The following is an 8365-nucleotide window of genomic DNA, read 5'->3' on the forward strand; positions in this document are numbered from 1 at the left end:
CACCAAGTTGGGCAGGAGTGTTGATCTGCTGGCGGGTGGGAAGGCCACACAGAGGGATCTGGACTGGCTGGATCAATGGGCTGAGGTTCCACAAGGCCAAGTGCTGGGTCCTGCCCTTGGGTCACAATAACCCCAGGCAGTGCTACAGGCTTGGGGAAGAGCAGCTGGAAAGCTGCCTAGTGGAAAAAGACCTGGGGGTGCTGTTTGACAGCAGCTGAACATGAGCCAGCATGTACCTAGGTGGCCAAAAAGGTCAATGTCTTCCTGGCTTGTATCAAGAGCAGTGTGGCCAGCAGGACCAGGGCAGTGATTATGTCCCTGTACTGGACACTGGTGAGGCTGCACCTCGAACCCTGCGTTCAGTTTTGGGTCCCTCATGACAAGAAAGACATTGAGGTGCTGGAGAGAATTCAGAGAAGGGCAATGAAGCTGGTGAGGGGCCTGGAGCACAAGTCTGATGAGGAGCAGCTGAGGAGCCTGGGGCTGTTTAGCCTGGAGAACAGGAGATAAGGAGAACCTTATTGCTGTCACAGCTGCCTGAAAGGAGGTTGGAGCTCTTCTGTGTTGGGCTCTCCTCCCAAGTAGCAAGTGATAGGACAAGAGGAAATGGCCTCAAGTTGCGCCAGGGGAGGTTTAGATTGGATATTAGGAAAAAATTCCTCATGGAAAGGGTTGTCAAGCATTGGAACAGGCTGCCCAGGGCAGTGGTGGAGTCACCATCCTGGGAGGGGCTTAAAAGATGTGTACATGTGGTGCTTTGGGACATGGTTTAGAGGTGGAATTGACAGTGCCAAGTTAAGGGTTGGACTTGATGATCTTAAGGGTCTTTTCCAACCTAAATGATTCTTTGATTCTATTATATGATTCTGTGTTCCACTTCCTTTGCTGGATGGCTGTGTCCACGCTAGAGAGCCTGCAAGAATGCAGATTGATCTTTGACCACTGCAAGACAGAAGCAGGGCTAGCAGCTGAGAGGTGGCCTCTTTCACACCATTCTTCAGAGGTCAGGTGCGTGCCTCCAAGGCTCAGCCCAAACCCTCTCCTCTTTCCTTTCACCATGCCCATTAGAGCTGAACCCCAGATCAGCTTTGTCGGTGAGCCATGGCTTGCCCCCGAGCCAGGCAGCCCTCCTCGCCAGGGCATTGGGCTTCTCTTCCTCTCTCCACCACACTGACTGCCATAGAAGCATTATTTAGTACTGTGTGATGGTTATTTATTTGGAGTTGGGGTTTTTGGATTGTGGTTTTTATTCACTTCCAGGAGAAAGGTAAAATGATTCCTAATTGCTTCCCTTTGCACCATGAGGTTCCCCTCCTCCTTCCAGTCTAGCTTCTAGACCTGAGCAATCAGATCACCTTAATTGTTGCTTCACTGCACTCGCCCACCCTCCAAAACAGAGCGCGGAGCTGAATGCAAGGTTGCACATTGCATCGCCCTCACCCTGCCACCCACTGCCCTTCCCACACGCGTGGGGAGCGCGGATCTGGCGGGGGTCCCTGCGCCTGTCCCCATCGCACCCTCCGCCGGCTGGAAAGGGAGATCGTGGCATCGGCCTCACGGTGCCAGGAGTGACACCATTTGGCAAACCCAGCCAGCTTGCCCCAGCGCTTGGGGACGATCAGGGATCTCCATATGATTAATCGCTTCCCACCTCTTCTTATTTTTTTATAAACGCACACATCCAACATCTCTTGTTCTTCCACAGGAGCTATGGAAATGCACAATGTGCTTTTAACACGCGCGTCCTCTGCCGAGTGCAATAACCTCCCCTGGCCCGTGGCTTTGGGCCCCTTTGGCCATTGCTGTCGGCACGGCAGAGGGGATCCCGCTGTGGGGACAGCCTCCTGCTTTCAAGAACCATGTAGCAAATAGACAGTTGATGAGCCAATTTGGATTTCAGTCCAGGGTGGGCAAAGCCTGTTAGAATGCTGAAGGCTGACAGGGAGCCGTGGTTTTCTTTTCCCCGTGAATTATCTATTACAAAACTCTGAGTTTCTTCGAGCTCCCTGTTAAGCCTGGATCATTTCTCCCTAAATCTCTCAGCCTAATACAGAGGAAATTTTTTTTATTGCTTGTATATAGTATATATAAAGAAAAATATATATATAAATTATATATGTACACAAATTTATGTCTTGTTTTACAAACAAGAAAGATTAAATATATTAATCTTACTATCCAATCTAGCATTTGTGTATTTTTTTAAGAACTTTGTGGAAATGTGACTGTTTGTAGCTATACAAAACACTGCTCGTAAGCAAAACCCCCTGTTTTTGTTGCTATAGAAATGCACGCGTCTCCATACTGGAAGGGCACAGCTTAAGGACCCCACAACGTCTCCAGACTCCACAGCAGTTAAGTGCCAGGCTATGAAGGAAGCCATGAAGCAGCAAAAATGCAGGTTTGAAATGAACTGTTTGACTTGGCACGGTTTTGCGGTGTTAATGGGTGTTTCGGCTTAATTCCCCTCTGGGAGGGGGACACAGCACTGACCCCATCACCGCTGGCGCTGGGCACTGCAGCCGTGCTGGGAAGGCTGGTCCTCCTGGTGCCCCAAAGCAGGGGAGAGTCAGGACGTGCTTTAACCCCGCTCTGTTCACCACCTCCTGCCCGATGCCTTTCGGCTGAGCACCCACCGACCTGCTCCAGCGTGTTTTCGGACACATCGCAGCCTCTGCCTGGCGCTGCAAAGAGGTGACAGTGCAGGACCTGCCAGAGGGGGCCTGATGCTTCTGCTGTCCTGCGGGACTGCTCTGGTGTGTCTGCAGGACGACAGCCCAGCAGAACTCTAATGCCAGACCCAGGGAGAAATCTGAGTAAGGCGAACAGTTTCCTAGCTACAGGTGATGTTTCCTGTATCCGTTTCCTCTGGGGACACGTTTTGCCTGGCACGATGAACTGCTCTCTGCTTATCAGGGAGGAAGGCAGCAATCTGTGCCCATTATGTGCCCCAAAGCCTCCAGGAACTATAAAAGCCAAGTCTGATAAAGATCCAACACAAAAAACTTAGCAACTGGGTCATTCTCTGTACGGGGGCTGAATGTGTTGTCTAAAGCAAAGGCGGCAGCAGTGGAGACTCACACACGTTCTCTGTGCCTCCAGGCTCGTTATTTTAATCTGCATCACACCATTTCCCATGCTGAACTAACTAACGGTGCTTGACATCGAACGAGACAAAACACACCTATTTATAAAGCTGGGCATGGATCAAAAAAATAGAAAAGCCAAGAGGAGGAGAGTGTCGCTGCCGCAGCCGCCAACAAGCCCATGCTCCAACTGCTCTGCACTCTTAGGTTTCTTCTTTCCTTCCTTAGGAGGCAAACTATCCAGAAGAAAGAAAATGTTAAATATGGAGTTCACTTAATGCACTATGAACACGCTGCTTCTTACTGACACCACATCTATTGAAATGCTGTAGCTGCTGACTTCAGACCTGGAGTTTTACTGAGCTCCTCCTGCTTGAGTCAGGCTTGCTGGCTCTGGTCCCAACATGGGGAGGCTGGCGGGGGGAAGCTCATCTCTGCAACACTCCAGCTCCACCAGCAACCCTGTGCATTGGGGCTCACCAGTAGCAGTGACTCAGTTTTGCCCATCTGTGAAGAGCGGGACTGATACGGCCACTATTATTTCTGAGGGGGTGGAGGGGAGAGAGTTTGTCTGTGGGTGGGGTTAGAAGATCCAACTTAGGGTGCATGCCCACCCTAAATTGTTTGGGAGGTAGAGCTCCCCAGGCCATGCTGATCTGGATCTACAGCAGTCTGTGGGCACAAGGAGTCTCTAAAGGCCTCCGTCGACTTCCTCACCTTCATCTGGTGGCCTGTAATAGACACCCACAACAGTGTCACCCCTGCCAACCCGCCCCTTAATTCTCACCCATAGACTCTCAACTCACTCCTCGTCCATGCATGAACAGTACTCAATACATTGTAGTTGCTCTCTCACATGAAGAGCAACTCCACCACCTCATCTGGCTGGCCTGTCTTTCCTGAGAAGGACATCGCCATCCATGACCACATTCCAGTCGTGTGCTGTCCCACCATGTCTCCGTAATTACCACTAGGTCATAACCTCCTGCCCTAACACAGGTTTCTAACTCCTCCTGCTTATTCCCCATGCTGCACACATTGGTGTGCAGGCATTTCAGAGAGCGAGCTGAGCACACCCATTTCACCCCAGGGGTATGGGAGGCCTCCCAGTCTTCACCAATACTAGAGTGCTGCCCCACTGGTGCAAGCCCAGGTTCAACCCCATCCCCCTGCAAATCTAGTTTAAAGCTCTCCAAATGAGCCCTGCTAACTCCTGTTGCAGCATCCTTTTGCCCCCGTGAGATAAACCTTTCCCATGTATTACTGTATGCACTGGTGTCTTAGAAAACCAGCCATTATCAAAGAACCCAAAGCCCTGCCTGTAGCCATGTCCCTTTAGAACAAGAGATGCCAGCTGCTGCTTGTATGGCTTTTTATTTCTTAAAACCAAAAGTTGCTCAGTTTGTTGTAAAGTTCAGTAGAAGACTCTGCTTGTTCCAGTGCAGCTCTCCACAGCTCCTCCTGCTTGAGTCAGGCTTGCTGGCTCTGGTCCCAACACGGGGAGGCTGGAAGCTCATCTCTGTAACACTCCAGCTCCACCAGCAACCCTGTGCATTGGGGCTCACCAGTAGCAGTGACTCAGTTTTGCCCATCTGTGAAGAGCGGGACTGATATGGCCACTATTATTTCTGAGGGGGTGGAGGGGAGAGAGTTTGTCTGTGGGTGGGGTTAGAAGATCCAACTTAGGGTGCATGCCCACCCTGAATTGTTTGGGAAGTAGAGCTCCCTAGGCCATGTTGATCTGGATCTACAGCAGACTGTGGGCACAAGGAGTTTATAAAGAGCCACGCGGCTGGCTCTGAAGTTTTTTCTTTCCTTCCTCAGGAGGCAAACTATCCAGAAGAAAGAAAATGTTAAATATGGAGTTCACTTAATGCACTATGAACACGCTGCTTCTTACTGACACCACATCTATTGAAACGCTGTAGCTGCTGGGTTCAGACCTGGAGTTTTACTGAGGTTTAATTTTCCCTCCTGTTCACTGACTCCCGCAGGTGGAGCCGGTGCGGTGCCAGGGAGCTGAGCTGCAGCACAGCAGCTTCATCTTTCTTAGCCTGCTGGCACGGATACTAAAGCCTCACGACTTCAGGGAAATGATCTAATATCGATTTAGACTCCCGCAACCTCTTTGCAACCTGCAAAAAGTGAACAGGACTGTCCTAAGGTAAACAGACTGAGCTTAAGGTGTCTCAGGAAAGAAAAGTGATGCGGCGGCGCAAGCACAGCGCCATGCTCACGTAAACCCCCTCGCCGCCGCAGCCCAGGGCGACGTGGGACAGTCCCGTCGGTCAGCTCTGGGCGCGGACGCCCTGACCAATCGCAGACTAGATGGCCAGAAGACGACCAATCGCAAAACTCCACCAGGGGCCGTTGCTTAGGCGGCCGACGGGACAGGGGGTAGAGCTTCAAGCCACGCCCAGCAGCGACGCGGGGTCAGGCCCCGCCCCCGGGCGGCCAGAGCCAATGGGAAGCGCACAGGGTCTAATACCCCCCAGAACCTGAAAGTATTATTGACAGCTGTCAGTTTGATCAGCAATTTCAGAGTCGATGCTTAGTACCACCTAGTGGTCAATCAGGATCCAGTCAGAAAGGAATTATTTCTTCACAGCACACTGTTATTATTTGTACAGTGGTGGCAACAGGTGCCCCAGGATGGCGAAGGTGTGAAGGGAGGAGCTGTGCTGGTACATACCCAAGAAGGACGATGAAGCCCTGCCTTTATTATTGCTGTGCTGTCTTTTAGGTGCTGACCCTGTGGCCTCGCTGTTGGGCACTTGCAGATACTCTTACAGGAAATGATCCAGGTCAAATTTTTCAGTTCATATTTTTGAATCACAGATTTTTTTTCAAAAATCTGCACCTCGATTGCACAGCACAGAGAATTAAAAGTATTTTTTTTCCCCAAATCTATCTTTTTGCAGGTGTGTATGCATAAAGATAAATCAGTTTTTCTCCTTCCCCTCCCACCGGAGCAAACTGCCTGAGCGTGGCAGGTTGTGTTCACCTGCCCTTTCACAGCCTCTCAAAGCAGCGCCAGCAGTATCTGCCCTTCTCATATTGCCCCCAGGTTTTTGCTGTGGTGTTAGAGCTGGTGCAGGTTTCCTCCAGGGCCTTCACAGCTCCCATAAGCATTACTCAGCCCCAACGTGTATTCATGCATGACATTGCACTCCCGTAGTCTGCTCCCTCCCTTCATCTTCTCCAAACGATGTCCACTCCCAAGGAGTCCTCAGCAGGGTTCCATGGGTGATAAGCAATAGAAAAGGGATAAAAATTTGGCTACTGCTCGTCCCTCTAATACACATGAGAAAAAAGGAGAAGACCTGGCTTTCAGGAGTTAAAGGATCAAAAAGCAGGAGCTGGAAAACTAGCAGACCTCAAGCAGCAGTCCCAAGATAGGTTTGGATCAAACTGCTTATGTCTCTGTGGACTTTGCTGGTCATTGTCAGCTGGAGACAACAACCGGGCACTCTGGTTTCAAGCACTTTGAACTCTAATCCCTGCGGCGTAGCGGCCACATTCTCCTGTCAGGATTTCCATCCTCTCCAAGGTCCTGGCAACACTACACAGGAATCGCAGCAGCCCCAGATACAACAGCGGGGTGAGCTGAATAGCTGGGACCCACTGCTGCTTTCATCACACCCAAGGGAGCTGACAGTCAAAACGAAATGAGTAATGTCTCAATTTTATCCTCATTTAAAGCACGGTGTCTGGATTCCTGTGTAAAACATCCTAACAAATTCCTCGCGTAGGCAGGCATGGTGGAGCTGGCTGGGACACCCATGGCTTTAATTGCACGCGAAAGAAGTCTGCCAGGGAAGACAGCTTATTTACATCACCCAAAATTATTTAGTGTACATTAAAACACTCCGTACACAACAGGAAACTTTTCCAAAGGTTTTTGTGTCAGGCTATGTAATTCAGTGTGGAGCATGAGCAGACAAGGAACATGCCCATGTCTCATCCCACTGCACCAGCCGAGCTGCTGCCCCTTGCTGTCACCTGCCCCCCAGCTAGAGGGTGAACAGGGAGGGGGTTTTCTGCAGCGGGGCTATAACATTAAAAAGCAAACGTGCTGTGTTCAAAGTGGCAGAAATCCCAGGGCTGCGTCTCTGAGGTTTGTTGCACGTGCCAAGGACAGGGGACAGGGATGAAAGGGCTGGGGATGCGCAACAGGTCGACACACACTTTATAACGCTCCACTCAATCCCACTTTTGAAAAGCACCTGGGAAACAGTCCTGAATCTAAGGAATACCCACCTCTTGCTAGAGGAACAGGACTCCATCCTCATACTTTTAACTGGGCTCCTTAGAAAGGCACATTAGAAATGCGAGTAGAAAGATCAGGAACACAAAGGGACTGGTGAGGATCCTTTAAAGAGTTTTTCATTCCTAAATCCATATTGTTTCTAGTGGAACCTTGAAAATACTATCTATTTCCCAAAGTTTTTTTCCATTTCCTGACAAATGGTGTGCTTTTTCCTAGTGGATGTTGTCTCGCAGCTACATCCTGCGTAACTCTGGCAGTGTTTACAGTGCTACAGGTGAGATTCACTCCAAAATACAACCAACCCATCGGGCCCCGGGGATACCTGTGATACAGTAACCTCCTTTGTGAAGGAAACAAGAGGGGGTTCTTGTAGACCCAGTAAAAATTCAAACCGAGGGGGTTCTTTCTGCATCTGAGTGGCTTTGAATAGCAAAGAAGGGGATTTATATAAAAATAATCCCTGCAAAATGATGATAGAGGCAGAGAAGTGGGCAGCAAGTGAGCAACCAGAACTGCTCCCGAAGTGGGGGTTGTTTTTCCTGCTCCCAGACAGAAAAGCCTCCAGTCTCTGAAGCGTTCAGTGAGAGCCAGGGGAGGGGAGTGACATCCAGAGGGTCCTAATGATGGAGATGCCTCCCACCCCTCTTAGGCCTTAAATTTTCCACAGCCTCTACTCTCCTTTTAGCCTCCCAACCCCTTTTTGAGTCCACTGTTTTTTCCCAGCTTCTGCTCTTCTTTCAGCTACCAAGACAAAGGGCAGGGCCTTCTGTTGTTGCTATCAAGTGCCATTCATTAACAGAACCGGCTGCAGTCACCAGGGGACGGAAAGAATAAAAAACCAACCCTCAGCCACAGGCTTTCTGCTTGAAAATGTGTCCTTGATTAAGTGGCTGGTGGTAATTGAGTGGCAATTGTATGCAGGAATGTGCCAAGAGAGGGACAAGGGCTACTTGTCTTGATTGACATCACTATAAAATTTGACAGTGTTAATTCGCTGCTTAAAACTTCC

The sequence above is a fragment of the Nesoenas mayeri genome, assembly GCF_963082525.1.
Source record: "Nesoenas mayeri genome assembly, chromosome: 13".
Taxonomy (NCBI): domain Eukaryota; kingdom Metazoa; phylum Chordata; class Aves; order Columbiformes; family Columbidae; genus Nesoenas; species Nesoenas mayeri.